We start from the raw sequence: 13,990 nt of genomic DNA, 5'->3' as shown, positions 1-13,990 counted from the left end.
GTGTAGTTTGTGATGCAGCAAACAGGACATGGGAATTACATCATGTTACAATAATTATTAGTATCCTTTTTCACAGCTAAGAAGACAGGGCCTCTAAGAGGTCACTCAGCTAGTCTCTCAACCACTGAACCCAATCCTCCCCATCCCAGGACTCTTCACTTTGGATCTCTCTCTTCAGTCATTCTTCTTTCTTCACTTGGAGTGGGAAGAAGAGGGGAAATTCAACAAGATGGCAAAAGCCAAGTACTCAGCACTATGTCTGGCCTATAATACACAAAGACCAAAGGGCCATTGTTCTTGCCCTTTTTGACTGAGGATGTGATTCTGGTTCATAGTGCTAGCTCTCATTCCTCTGCTGTCAACTGTTCCAAACTCAGCAAAATACCAGCCCTCTATTGCTATTATCCACTGACAGGTCCCCTGAGGAAGTCAAAGGGGGTCTCTGTGCAGACAAGAGATTCCAATGGAAGGCATCAGCTCCTATCCCCTGCCAGACTGAAGCCTCCCTCGTGGTTCACTTTTCAGTACCAATCTTACCATTTCCTATGAATCAAAAATGCCCTTCTATCTTATTCAGTTCTGACCAGCCACTGGCTCCCTGCTGCATATTTCTCCCTGTCTCCATATCATGAACGCCACACTGCTTCGATCATCTTCACACCACCTGGGCTGTACCTAAGTCTGTATACTCCCCCACTCCCATCCCCAAATCCAGACCCTGCCCATTGCTACACCAGTCTCACCAAAATATCAAGTTCTTACTATGTAGTTGTCTTCAAAATGCCCTCAGCCATACCCATAACTGTGGGTTCAAGTTCAAAATCCTCAGCTTGGTCCTGGAGTGACTCCTATGTGGGCCCACCATACCCAACCTGTCTACCCCAGGCCCTGCTACTTGCTGGGTTGCCCCTCTGCCCTCATACAGTCCCTCAATCCTTGCCAGAGCACTCTCTCCCACCAGTACCAGGACTGTCCTAGGGAGAGGGTGAGATCAGATGGAGCCTAACATCCAAGAAACCTAGATCTCCCAGGTCAACCTGCTCTATAAACTTGAGGAATATTTAGTTATAAAGGCAATTGTTATGCCAGTCTTACCTTGTTAATTATCTAGGGCACATGCACATTTCTCCAGACTGGCTGCAGTGCACTACTTTCTCAATATATGATTGGCACCTTGAATAAAAGAATAATGCAGACAGCAGGTGGTTAATGTCAAAAGAAATGAAAATGAAAGAGTCCACTCCTAGTCTTGCCCTCACCCTATTCTTTCTTATTTGGGAATGTGAAATAAGTGTATGGATGAATATGTATCTGATCTAGTCATGGATAACTATGTATCTGAAAATTTTATCCAGTGTTTTAGTGGAAGCATTGAGTCCATAATGAAGGATACTTTGGAAAGAAAGGTTGTGAGGGTTTTTTAACCACTTTATGATTTCTAGAGTACAGTGGTTATCACTGTGGACTGAAACACACCAACAGGCATAGATAGCAATAATAGAGATTACTTCTATAAGTACTGCAGGTAAGAATTCTCAAAAGCAGTTTGGCCAAATCTTTCATTTCCAAAAACCTTTGGCTTCCAAGAGCTGGATGAAAGCAATCAGTTAAAATTAATAATAATTAATAATGCTTTGTGTGATCAGTCCTTCCCATGAAAGGGGCAAGAGTTCCGCTGAGGCCAGGAAATCAGAGGAAGTGGAAAGTCATTGCAGGTAACAGAAAAAGTTGCCAACATCACATTACTTCACAGGTATTCAATCAATCAATTCAATTGATTGATTAACTGATTAGTTAATTTCCTGGATGGATGGTCAAGAACAAAACTAATGAGTGTTGATAAAAATTGATAAGTAAATGGTCCCCAAATAGTTCTGCCACTCCATGGCAGACAGAAATGCAGGACCATTCTACTCTCAGGACATGAGCCCTTAGGTATTTGTGGAAACCTCTCACCCAAAAGGGAAGGGACCGGTACTTCAAAGTAGTTACCTGGGTCTACCAAAATGACTTTGTCTTCCAAACCAGGCCTCTTGCTATTATTTCTAAAATGCCACGTCTCACAGGACACTAAAGATGCAACAAAGCACAGCGAACACAGTCCCTCCAAACAGAGGCCCTGGAAAACAAAAAAATAGTAAGAACCTGATCTCTGGAGCCAATAAACCCAAGGATTGATGTCACCAAATGGGATACTCAATGGTTTTTACAGCAACAATAGCAACATCCTGTACGTACAGGGTGGACCCCAGTCATCTCTGTCTCAACAAAACCTTGAGGTGGTTCTGATGCATTCTGAAGATTGAGAACCACTGGTAAAACTACGTCATAACAAGACAATTAAAAACATACTTGTTCTTTCTTCTTGTAAGTGGTACAGAGCAAGTCCCTTCCCCAAGGGCTCAGAACTTCATGGAGAAAAACTCCTCTTGTTACCTGTGCTGCAGTCATTAGGCCTTGGCACAACTGCTCTTCTGCCAAAAGTTCCTCTTCTTCACCATCCTCCTTTACCTCTACCTTTGCCTAGCCAACTCCTTCTTGAACATTAAATTTTGTCTCTGGCCACTGTTTACCCATACTGCCTATCACACAGGGTACACTGGAGCAATGCTACATGAGCCTCCACAAGCTAATTTCTTCAGCTCTTCCCAAGTCAGTGTCCCTGTCACAATACAGATAGTTTCAAATCAACTGTGGTAGGAGTGTTTACACCACAGATATTGTCAAGTGCTCCAATTTAAGGTGTTTTATTACCAAAACAACATTGCCAGCTCAGTACCTGGTATGTCGTGGATATTCCATTACAATGATGGAATGAAGGTAAAATGATAAATGAGGAATATCAAGACCAATATCTATCGTATGTTCTCCCTCATATGTGGACATTAGATCAAGGGCAAACACAACAAGGGGATTAAACTTTGATCACATGATGAGGCGAGAGCACACAGGGGAGGTATGAGGATAGGTAAGATGCCTAAAAAACTAGATAGCATTTTTTGCCCTCAATGCAGAGAAACTAAAGCAGATACTTTAAAGCAACTGAGGCCAATAGGAGAAGGGGACCAGGAACTAGAGAAAAGTTTAGTTCAAGAAGAATTAACCTAGAAGGTAACACACATGCACAGGAAATCAATGTGAGTCAACTCCCTGTATAGCTATTCTTATCTCAACTAGCAAAAACCCTTGGTCTTTCCTATTATTGCTTATACTCTCTCTACAACAAAAGTAGAGATAAGGGCAAAATAGTTTCTGCCAAGTAGCGAGGGGGTGGGGAGGAGAGGTAAGGGATGGGGGGGGTAAGGGAGGGGGTGGGGGAAGGGGGGAGAAATGACCAAAATATTGTATGCACATATGAATTAAAAAAAAGACCAATATCTACAAGTTAACTATTCCCCTGGGGGTTTAAGTGCACTTGTCCCTTTTGAGGACAATCATTTTCATCACAACATCAAATTGTCAGAAATCTATGTCCTCTATTCCACACACAAATATAATATAAGCTAAATCACATCTCAGTGAAAACATTTTCCTGGCATCTTTGTGGAACAGGCATTCTAGACTGCTTACACTAGTCCATCGGATGTTGAGGATGTATGAGGATGTACCCTTAAGTGAAATGCCATAGGTGGCAGGAAGATAATGCAAATGTATGGGGTGGCCTTCTGGAAGACTCCCTGGCATATATAAGGCCCACATAGGAGCATTCAAAATAAGAATATTGTTCTTAAATTAATCTCTGCACCTCTAACAAAAACCTGGGCTGGCCAACATCCTCCACAGCCTCAGAGACCACCAGGGCTTTCTGCATTGTGGTCTCATTCTCCTTCAAAGCCCTGCTCATCTTCAGTCATTGTGGCACTAGGGACTTGCCACAGTTGATCATGAGGCTTCTCTACACTTCTCTATCTTCCACATTCCTCTGTCTCTCCATCTCTCTGTCTCCCTTTGTCCATCCCACATTCCTCAGCGCTGAAGAAAGTGAGGGTCACGGGGCTCCTTCCATCAGTTGGCAGCAAACTCAACACTGAATATCAGGCCTACACCATCAGTCTGGGGTCCATGCCAGCTGCTTTCAGATACTTTCTCTGCAATTTGATATTTCTGGATTTTTAAACAATATTTATATTCCTTGAGGGATACTGGAGAACCAGCCTACAGAGAAACAAGATTTTATAGTACAACAACTTAACCACACACTTATGTTGTAATGGACTTTTGAGTATTTTGCTGAATTCAGATTTGGAAGAAAAGAAGTGAAATTAAATTAAAGGAGTCATGTGCATGTCATCTCCTCTTTAACCTGTGATACTTCTGTGTTCTCAAAAAGTGGTAAAGCAAGACAGCCAAAAAGTTCATAAAAATATAGAAGAGAAAAATACAGAAGTATATAGTTAGTTGATCAAATGAATACAGACCACTGTCACACCAGCTAGAGAAGACACGCTTCTTTCAATCTGAGATGGAAATCTTTTAAAGGAGAACAAAAGTATCTCTACAACTTCATAATATGAAAAGACATCTTAAGATATTAAAAGTCAAAACACAACAGAAAAAAATTGATATGCATAAGCAACATTAAAATTAAAATTTCTACATCAAAAGACTGAAAACTGGAAAAAATTAAAATATTTGACAACACACCAATGTAAAACTTTAATAAATCAAAAAATTCTGTAAACAAAATATAAATGATGATTGAAATTGAGTGATAGATTCATGAGGCTCATCATACTACTGTATTTTTATGTACTTTTTATATTTTCCATGATTAAATATTTTAAATGCATATAGAAAATTAAAGGGCTAGTGGCAAATGAAAAATATTGCTATATATGAGAGATAAGGCAATAACTCATAATATCTAAGGAGTTCTTACATTTCAACTTAGAATTGATGTCTATCAATGAAAAGATGGGCAAAGGATATGAATTAGCAACTTAATGCACAACAGAGAAAGTATGCATAATACGTAGTGCTCAGTGCGCAATAAATAAGGAAAGATTTTGGTCACCAATAATCAAAGATATTACAATTAAAATGGAAATACCTGGTGTTTCACTCATCAAATAATTTAGAAGATAATACCTTGTTTCTAAGTCTAGAACAAAGCCATCTCCATTTGTATTCCTCATTGTACTACAGATTTTAACTAGCTCAGTAAGAGAAAAAATAACAGCATAAGTACTAGAAAGAAAATAATAAGGTCTGGCAGAGTGGCTCAATTGGTAGAGTGCCTGCCTAGCAAGCTTGAGGCACTGAGTTCAAAACACCCAGTACCACCAAAAACAAAAATAAAACAACACAGAAAGAAAATAATATTGTCATTGTCCAAAAATAACATGACAGTATACATGAAAAATTCAAAATTATCCACAAACTTCAAGATTAATAAATAAATTTATCATGACTATTAAAGATCAATTCTCAAAGCTTTAATTGCATTTATATATGACAGTAACAATTATAAAACAAAAATGTTTTTAGATACCATTACAATAGCACCAAAAATTATTAAATATCTAGGAGTAAATCTAAAGAAATACATATGAGAACATTAACAGAAAAGTACAAAACATTATTGAGAGAAATTAAAGAAAGCCTATATGAATGGAGATAAATTCTATGTTTCATAGATTGGAAGTTTCAGTATTATAAAAATCTAGATTTTCCTCAAAATGATAATCCTTATCAAAATTACATTAGGGATTGGTATGGGTATGTGCACACAAGTGCATGCTTGCATATGTGTATGCATGCAAGAGTGTGAAAACTGACAAAACCAATGCTAGAATTAGGTGAAAAGGCAAAAAGCCAAAGGTAGCCAATACAATTTTGAAGAACAAAGATGAAAAACGCATACAGCAGACATCAAAATTTATCATAAAGGCACTGTAAGAGAGAGAGTATAGTCTTTGTGAGAAAAATAGACCAATGGATCTCAATAGACAATCCAGAGACAAACAACAATAAACAGGCTAGAAACTGATTTATGACAAAGATGTACTACAACAGCAGTGGAGAAAAGACATTTCCAATAAGTGGTACTGTATCAAATAGATACCTGTATCCACTTAAAGATAGAGCTCCAGATATAAAAGGCAAAATAATACATGCATCTGTACATACTCCATAAAGAATCCTCACACCAGCCTCCCTGGGTCATGGTCCCTTTGGATTTATTTTCCACACAGCTGACCAAGTGATCTTCTTAAATCACAAATTGAATGTTAGCCTATGTTCAACAGTTTGCCAATGCTCTCAAAATAAAGACCAAAGTATTTGTCACAGCCTATGAGACTCTATCCAAGCTGGCTTCTATCACGTTCTTTAGCCTCAGCTTTTCATTTCCTCCATGTTCATTCACCATGTGGCCATTGTGACTTCTTTCAGCCCTTCAAAAACACAAACACTTGTCTGCCTCAGGGCATTAATACCTTCTATTTCTTCTGCCTGTCTTGTTGTCTTCATTCTCCTCTCACTCTTCACCTACATTCTTTTTTCTCTTTTGGATGTCAACTAAAATATCACTTCCACAAAGAGATCTTCCCTTACCACTTCTCAAGCTAAAAGCAGGTGTCCCTACTATATTCCTTTATAGTGCACTGAAACTTTCTTTAATTGGTTTTGAGTGTTCATTCATTTCATCCTTGGATTCCTCAGTACACTTTTAGCATCACAAGGGCAGAATTTTTTTAATCATAATTTTATCCCCATGCCTAGCAAAGTGCCAGTCTTAACCTACAGACTCAGTAAATAGATGTCAATTGAGTGACATCACATCATTCTTAGTCTGAATAAAATAAAAGAATTTGCCATATTTCAAATTAGCCAAGAATGACAGAAAACACAAAATAGTATCCCAAAGAAGATAGATATTAATTTCTCTCCAATATAAAAGAAATCTAAAGGTAGGAAGGTACCTATCCTCCAACTGTTACCATCACAAATACTTATTTCTTACTCACGTGATAGTAGGCTGGCTGTCATGACCCTGTTCCATGTGTTTTCTTCATCAGCCTCAGGCTGAGGATCAGGCCCTTTTGCGACATGCTGTGCTTGAGAGACAGAAAAGGAGTAAAAGACTTGTCAAATGCACAGAAGATTTTAACACCACAGATTGGGCATGGCACTTGCTTCTGCTCACACCTGATTGACCATAACAAGTTATATTGCTAAGCCTAAAAAATGAAGGGGAGGTCTACAGAGAGGTCTTCTAACCACTGACTCCTGCTAAGAATGAATGAGTCCCCTATAGGAATAAGGGAGTAAATGATGGAGAACGGCTGACCACAGAAGGCATTGGGGACCCACAGTCCTTAACTTTACTCTTGGGGCACCCCTGGCCCATGATTTCTACTGCATTCTACAAGATGGCTGTACCATACCTAGCTAGCACACATGCATTCTAACTAACAGGAATGTAGAGAAAAAAAGGAGTCTACCAGCTCACATTTGCTTAAATCCCTCTGGTAAATCTTAGTTATACGGATAGCTGAGGAAAATGAAATCTTTATTGCAGGAAGCCATGTGTCCAGAGAAAAGCTAAGAACTGGAGCTAATAAAGAAGGTAAAAGGCAATTTGAAGAACAGCAGGCATCTCTGCTTGTAGAATCCACTCCTTTTCCATTGAAATCCCAAAATCTGTGAGGAAAATAATCATCCTTCTATCTGCACCACCAGAAAGAACCCAAAACCAGGAAGCCAAGCATATTACACACACATATTGAATAAACATTTAATCATGAATACCTAAAGTGTGCTAGAAGCTCATGACATGAGAATCAGACCTGGATCCTTCCTTCCAGAAGCTCACTTTCTGTGATCCTCTCTGTCAGTTACTTATTGCTGTACAGAAAACCATTCTAAAACTCAGTGGCTAGAAGTGAGTTTTTACTGCCACCCATGAGTTGATAGATGATTCTTCACAGCTGAGCCATACTTGTCTGATCTCAGTTGGGCTCACTCACACATTCCTCACTCGAACTGACATTCTCTCTCCATACTCCAGCAAGCTCGCTTGGGAGTGAGCTTGAAAGTGGAATCTCAGGACAGGCAGATAAGTGAACCAGAGTTCTTGAACTCCACACTCAGAAGTGGCAGCCATCACTTCCTCCAAAGTTGACTGGCAAAGTGATTCACATGCCAGTCCAGATTCAGAAGTGGAGAAATGGACTTCACCTCTTTATGGGAGGTATTGCAAAGGCAGTTTGCAAAGGTCATAGACAAAGAGAGGGAGATGATAGGGAGCACTTTTGCAATCTACAGTAGTCACATTTTCATTTTCAAGGTTTTCCTTTATATAATAGATATGATATGATATAATAATCTATGCCACTAGTAGAAACCAAAGACTTGTCTTACCCTCCAGGAACCAGCCCAACAGTTTTGTTTTTAATTTATTCTGTCTTGTTCACAAAAGTTACTTGAATTCTCAGGGGACTTGTAGAGCAACAATAAAAAATGAGGAATCATGGTGGTGTGTAGTGTGACCTCTTCTGCAAAAACAAAATACACTGGAGTGGAACTAATGATTTCTTTCGGAATTCACTTAGATATTTCAACCAAGACTAGAATGTTCCACCAGGGAACAGTGTTCAAGTTCAAATATTTTATGCATGCATATTAATCATATTTAATTCATGTCCATATATATAACCATATTTGGTACAACACAAATATATAATCAATATAAAAGCGAAAGTAATAAATGGCATATCAATCTTTTGTGCTAATTTCAGCCAAATAACCATTGAAAAGATTCTGGAATAGAGAAATGAATGGGTTCAAGATATTCTTTGAATACCATAAAAATATCATGAGAGTTGGTATCCATAAGAAAATAACCATTCCAGTTTCAAAGCTGAAATAATCACTTTGAAAGAAATTATGCCTAAAACAATAAGATTATCAGGCACAGCATGTCAGTGGTAAAACCATTTTAGAGAAAACTCTGCACTCTGCTTCATCTGGGGTCACACCATCAGCACTCTTCATAAATACTCTATTGGATGTAAACAGGGAAAAAAATGATGTACTGATTTTAAACTTGGAAGAATAAAGTCTGCTTAGAAAAGTGGCTGGCTTCGGGACACAAGCAGTGTTAGGGAACACTTTCCAACAGGAAGAAGCTGACTGAGAAAGGAGAAATAACAGCAGTATTTGCAGTCTGACCTCCAAGGCAATGACCAAAGTACCCCAAAACCAGGGGTTAATTTGGGAATTTTGGGAAAGACTTTAGAGTTGTTTGCATTAGCCAGAACTAGGTGCTTGCTTGAATTCCTTCTACCAGTCTTCTTTGTTTTTTCCTTTTTCTTTTTCTTTTTTTCAGTACTGGGGTTTTAACTCAGGGTCTTTCACTAGTTAGGCAAGCACTCTACCACTTAAACCATGTTCCTAGCCCTGTTTTGTTTTAGTTGTTTTTCAAATAGGGTCCTAAATTTTTGCCTGGGGCAGGCTTCAGGCTGAGATCCTCCTACATTTGCATCACATGTAGCTGGGATTACAGGCAGTTCCACTACACCCAGCTTATTTGCTGAGAGAAGGTCTTACTAACTTTTTGCTGGGGCTGGCCTCCAACCATAGTCTGACCAATCTCTGCTTCCCAGTGAACTGGGGTTATAGGTGTGTGCTACTATAGACAACATTTCTACCAGCTTTCTTGATACAGAGCAGAATATTCACTGCCTCTCATGTCAGTCCTTTGCAAGCCCGAACTGAAATGGTAGCATGGGAAATCACTTGCAATAATGACCCAGTTTGTTCACACATCCCTCCGTCAGAGCCTTCCATACTGGTTCTAGGCTTAACCACCTAGCTTACTTCAGCCAATGAGGCAAAAACAGATGTGACACACACAGGGACTTGACAGACATTCGCTCTCTGAAGCCTCTTCCCTCGCTGCTCCAGGTTCCTGGATTCCTGCTACCATGTGAACAAGATCATGCAGCTACTAGAGGATGAGGTTACACTACCCCATTGCCCTTGTGGCCCCGGCCAGTGGCTGGCTAGTGGCCAGGTATGTGAATGAAGCCATACAGAACCAGTCAGACCCACGCTGACCCCAGACCATGATCAAATCCAGCCTAGTTCAGAAGAACCACCCTCTCCCAAAACATGAGCTAATTAAGTGGTTGTTATTTTAAGCCAATGTAGCATTTTGTTATGTGGCAAAGAAGGGCTAATGCAGATGATCTAGTTATGTCATCACCATCTGTGAAGGGACACTCATGACTCCACTACCCACTCATCTGGATGGAACCTGAGTGGAGGCCTGCCTAGGCATGCATTGTGGGTGAAGAGTGCTGGGGTGGCTTCTTCACAGGCCCCATGGTAACAGAGATCACGGCTCCCAGGCACACCTGCTCACCTGTGCCTCCTAGAAGTAGAGCTGGACCAAGGGGTCGTCTTAATCTTTTCAGTCACACCAGCATCTCCAACTGCATCTTCACATGCTGACTGGGGCTCAATGCAGTCCCATTGAACTTCATCTCCCAGCTATCCCTAGACTGTAAGCCCCTGAAGACTACAGTGGCTCTGGTTGAATTAATTAGGGTGAAGATGTCAGCTCAGGCCAAGGATACCAGGTCAACTACCAAAGACACAATCAGGAGTCTGGGTGAAATTGGGGTCAGGTAGATGAAGCTCAGGGGTGAGGCAAAGGCTTAGCCAACAGGATTCAGCCCAACAGGCTCTGAATTGGGAGAGGATATGGTTTCATATATGTGGCAAAAGAAGGTGTGGCCATGGTTTTTGGCCAGGACTTGTTTTAAGTGCACCTAGTGCACTTGGCAGAGATGAATTCTTGGAGAGAAGGAATGATCATGTGGGTGGCAGAGGATGCCAGGCAAGCCATGCCACTAGGAGGCTAAACTGGGTCAAAAACTTGAGAGGACAATGACAGTATGGCAGGCCAGCCAGGAGCAAACACAGTCTGCAAAGAAACAATCTCAGCCAGAGCATGTCCTCAAACAGGAGGCCATTCTTATGGTATTCCTGGAAAACAGGACAGAGCCTGTGGCCACTCTCAGCATGACCCCTGAGCTCACTACAGCATGACCTCTGAGCCTGGGGTGACCACTAGATCCCTCAATGCTCCAAACCCTAGGCTTTCTGAAGATCTTCTTATGAGGTGCCAGCAGCCAAAGACCACCCACCCAGGGCTTGTGATGCTCCAGGCTTTCTGCCTGAAAGCTTGCAGGGCATCCTCTACTTCCACTCGGGCACACTCCAGTTCCCTGAGCCTCCATTGCAGTGGCCACCACAAGCCAAAGGCCACATCCTGATAACCCCTCATCAAGTTGTCTAATCTCACTGAGTGTCCATCTTCACCCCAATGATGGAGTGAATGATATCTATCTTGCAGCATTGTTGTAAGAACTGTGAATTCCAGAGCATGTGGGAGGTGGCAGTTGTGAAAACCAAGAGTTTATTATGTCTAATGTATTTTTAAGAACATGGTAGATACAAAGCACTTATGGTTTCATTCTTCCTGCTTCTCTTAATGTGGAAACTATAGGATTTAAGCCTTTTCTATTAACATATTAACAGTACAGATTTATCAATTAGCATAGAGGTTAATGGCACAGACAGACTTTGGTTTCAAATCCTAGCACTACCATTAAATTAGGTATTTGACCTTGGAAAAAACTACTTAATCTCTCCTCCTAGTTTTCTTATCTGCAAAATCAACCTGACGACATTTTCAATGTTTTGAAGAAATAATGAGTTACACACCACACAGCAATGTGCACAACACCATGCATACGATAAGGGTTCATTTATAAATGTTTGCTAGTATTACCCCTTCATAGCCATTCTTATTCTCACTTTTATTATTTCAGTTACTGGGAGGACCATGGTGATAAAGCATAAAATGAGCAACTGGAAAGGGGAGAGAGGAAAAAGCCACATCCCCAAGCTGTGCCCCTTTGTCTTTGTCTCAGACTTGCTGTTGGGACAGGACAGAAGATGCTCCTAGGAATAGCCCATGGGCCCCTGCTGGCCCAAGAGCCCTCCAGAGTGGCAATCTCAGGTCCCACTCTGAGGAACAAGGCAAGGTGCTAACAAAGGCAATCACGTCACTCCCAGTTTAAAGCCATGTGATTGCTGAGCATTGCAGTGGGGACAAAATCTAAACTGCCAGTCCTGCACACTTATCACCACTTATCACTACGTTGTTGGCTTACTCCCATAGTTAGGATCTGTCCTTCCCACTAAGATGCAAGTTCTAGGGGTAGGCAGATCATCAAGCATCACTTGTGGCTGTATCCCAGCACCCAGAATTGAGTTGACTACTCATTTATGTAGTCAACACATAAATGTTTAATTAATGAACATTAATTAATGCAAACAATAATCCTGTATGAGCTCTGTAAATTAAGAATTTATAGGAAATTTTGTGTGTATCTCAAACGAGTTTAATATCACCCCACTGTAATTAATGAATATTGGCTACATGGATGAAAAAATGAGTGAATTTACATGTCTATGCCTGAAAATAAATTGTCAGGCACTGAAAAGCCAATTTCTAATCAATATCTAATCTAATCAGAAAGCCAATGTCATCAGACATTTAGACATTCCTGTGCCAGGGTCTCAGTTTCATCCCTGCTGCAATAAAGGACCTGAGCCTCTCTGTCCAGAATGAGCAACTCAGTGACAGTCTGGACTGGTGTCTGGCATCAGGTACTAAACAAGAAACAAAAATGGCTGAGTCCTGCTTCTAGACTGGCCACCAGCTGGCTTTGAAACCTTGAGCAAGCTGCATCGTTCTGTGATTTCCCTTCCTCCTCCAAAAACAAGAGCATTGAAATAATCTAAGCTCCCTTCAACACTCAAAAGAAATTTGGTGTATCCAACCACTCATAAACCGTATACTTGACTGAAAGCCATTCACTGAAGGAGTCACACACTTGGAAGCCTGCCCTTCCCACAGCAGGAGTCTTGGAGCCCCAGCCCAATGCAGCAGAGGCTCCCCAGATGGGGTGCAGAGCCCCCCACTCAGAAGCGAAGATCCTGCCATCCAAGGCCCATTACCTTAAAGTGTACTTGTGTGTTTGCCTGGCTTTGTATTTCCTTTGTGCAACTCTAAATACCACTGAAAAGAGAAGACAAAACTCGATGACAAAGTTTTCTTTCTCTCTAGTGAGAGAGTCAGGCTGGCTCCCCATTTTTCAGCTGACCCAGAATTGCTAATTTTGCTGATTTCCTACTGTAACTGCCTCCTCATTTACTGCACAGTGGAGGTCTGATTCCTTCCTACTGAGACAAGTAGTTTTGCCTGCTCCTTTGGGCTTTTAGCATTCTTCCAAATTATTCTGATTGATATAGACCTCCATCCATGCTAATTATGCATAGCTTCTCTTATAAGTGTAGTTTCCAAGGCAACAGCAAGGGAGAACAGGTGTGCAGAAAGCTGTGCTATATTAAATGACAGTTACCCTCTGCCTCTCCTATGCAGATTGCTTTTCTCTGCATTTATTTATAGCAGGCAGTAATTAATCTGTGTGAATCTCGTTGATGGGGTGGGGGTGGGGAAAGGGATGCAGAATGATTAACAAGAGTCCTAATTATCCTCATACCTTTGAATCTGAGAATTTCTTCACCATTAGATAATTCCAAAGTAGAATTGTTGAACTTTCACTTGTACAAAGATGCCATTACACAGAATTCAAGACTATCATCTGTAAAAGGAAACAGTTTTTTAGCTGCTTTAGTGCTGATGTGGGCACCTATGTCATGCCATTTTGAGGAGGGCTCAAAAAGTGGGCCCCAGGGCTCTCTTAAACTACTGCCAAGATATAAAATTATATCAGGCCAGTGCCTCAGGCTCCAGGGACTTCCTAGTGATGCAGAAATGCCACCACAAAGCAGGAAAAGCAGGGCAGCATCACTTGAGACTGGCCTCCCGTGGGTCCCAGAATGCTGATGAATTGAGAGAAGTGTTCAAGGAGACAGCAGACCTGGGCCTAGTCCAGAGCCAACACTG

The 13,990-nt window shown here is 41.0% G+C and overlaps 1 long non-coding RNA gene across 1 annotated transcript in view; it reads right to left on the bottom strand.

The window, feature by feature from the left end:
* The window catches only part of LOC109674755 (uncharacterized), an 89,569-nt gene extending 75,879 nt beyond the window's left edge, over positions 1-13,690 (bottom strand). The window contains exons 1-4 of the long non-coding RNA XR_012447758.1: positions 13,584-13,690; positions 6,969-7,058; positions 1,993-2,119; positions 1,096-1,173 (exon numbers count right to left, since the gene is read on the bottom strand). This is a non-coding gene — a long non-coding RNA (uncharacterized lncRNA). The remainder of the gene's footprint in view (positions 1-1,095; positions 1,174-1,992; positions 2,120-6,968; positions 7,059-13,583) is intronic.
* Positions 13,691-13,990: the final 300 nt, after the last annotated feature.

Source organism: Castor canadensis, chromosome 5, assembly GCF_047511655.1.
Source record: "Castor canadensis chromosome 5, mCasCan1.hap1v2, whole genome shotgun sequence".
NCBI classification, from domain to species: domain Eukaryota; kingdom Metazoa; phylum Chordata; class Mammalia; order Rodentia; family Castoridae; genus Castor; species Castor canadensis.
This window is presented reverse-complemented; position numbering and strand designations above follow the sequence as displayed.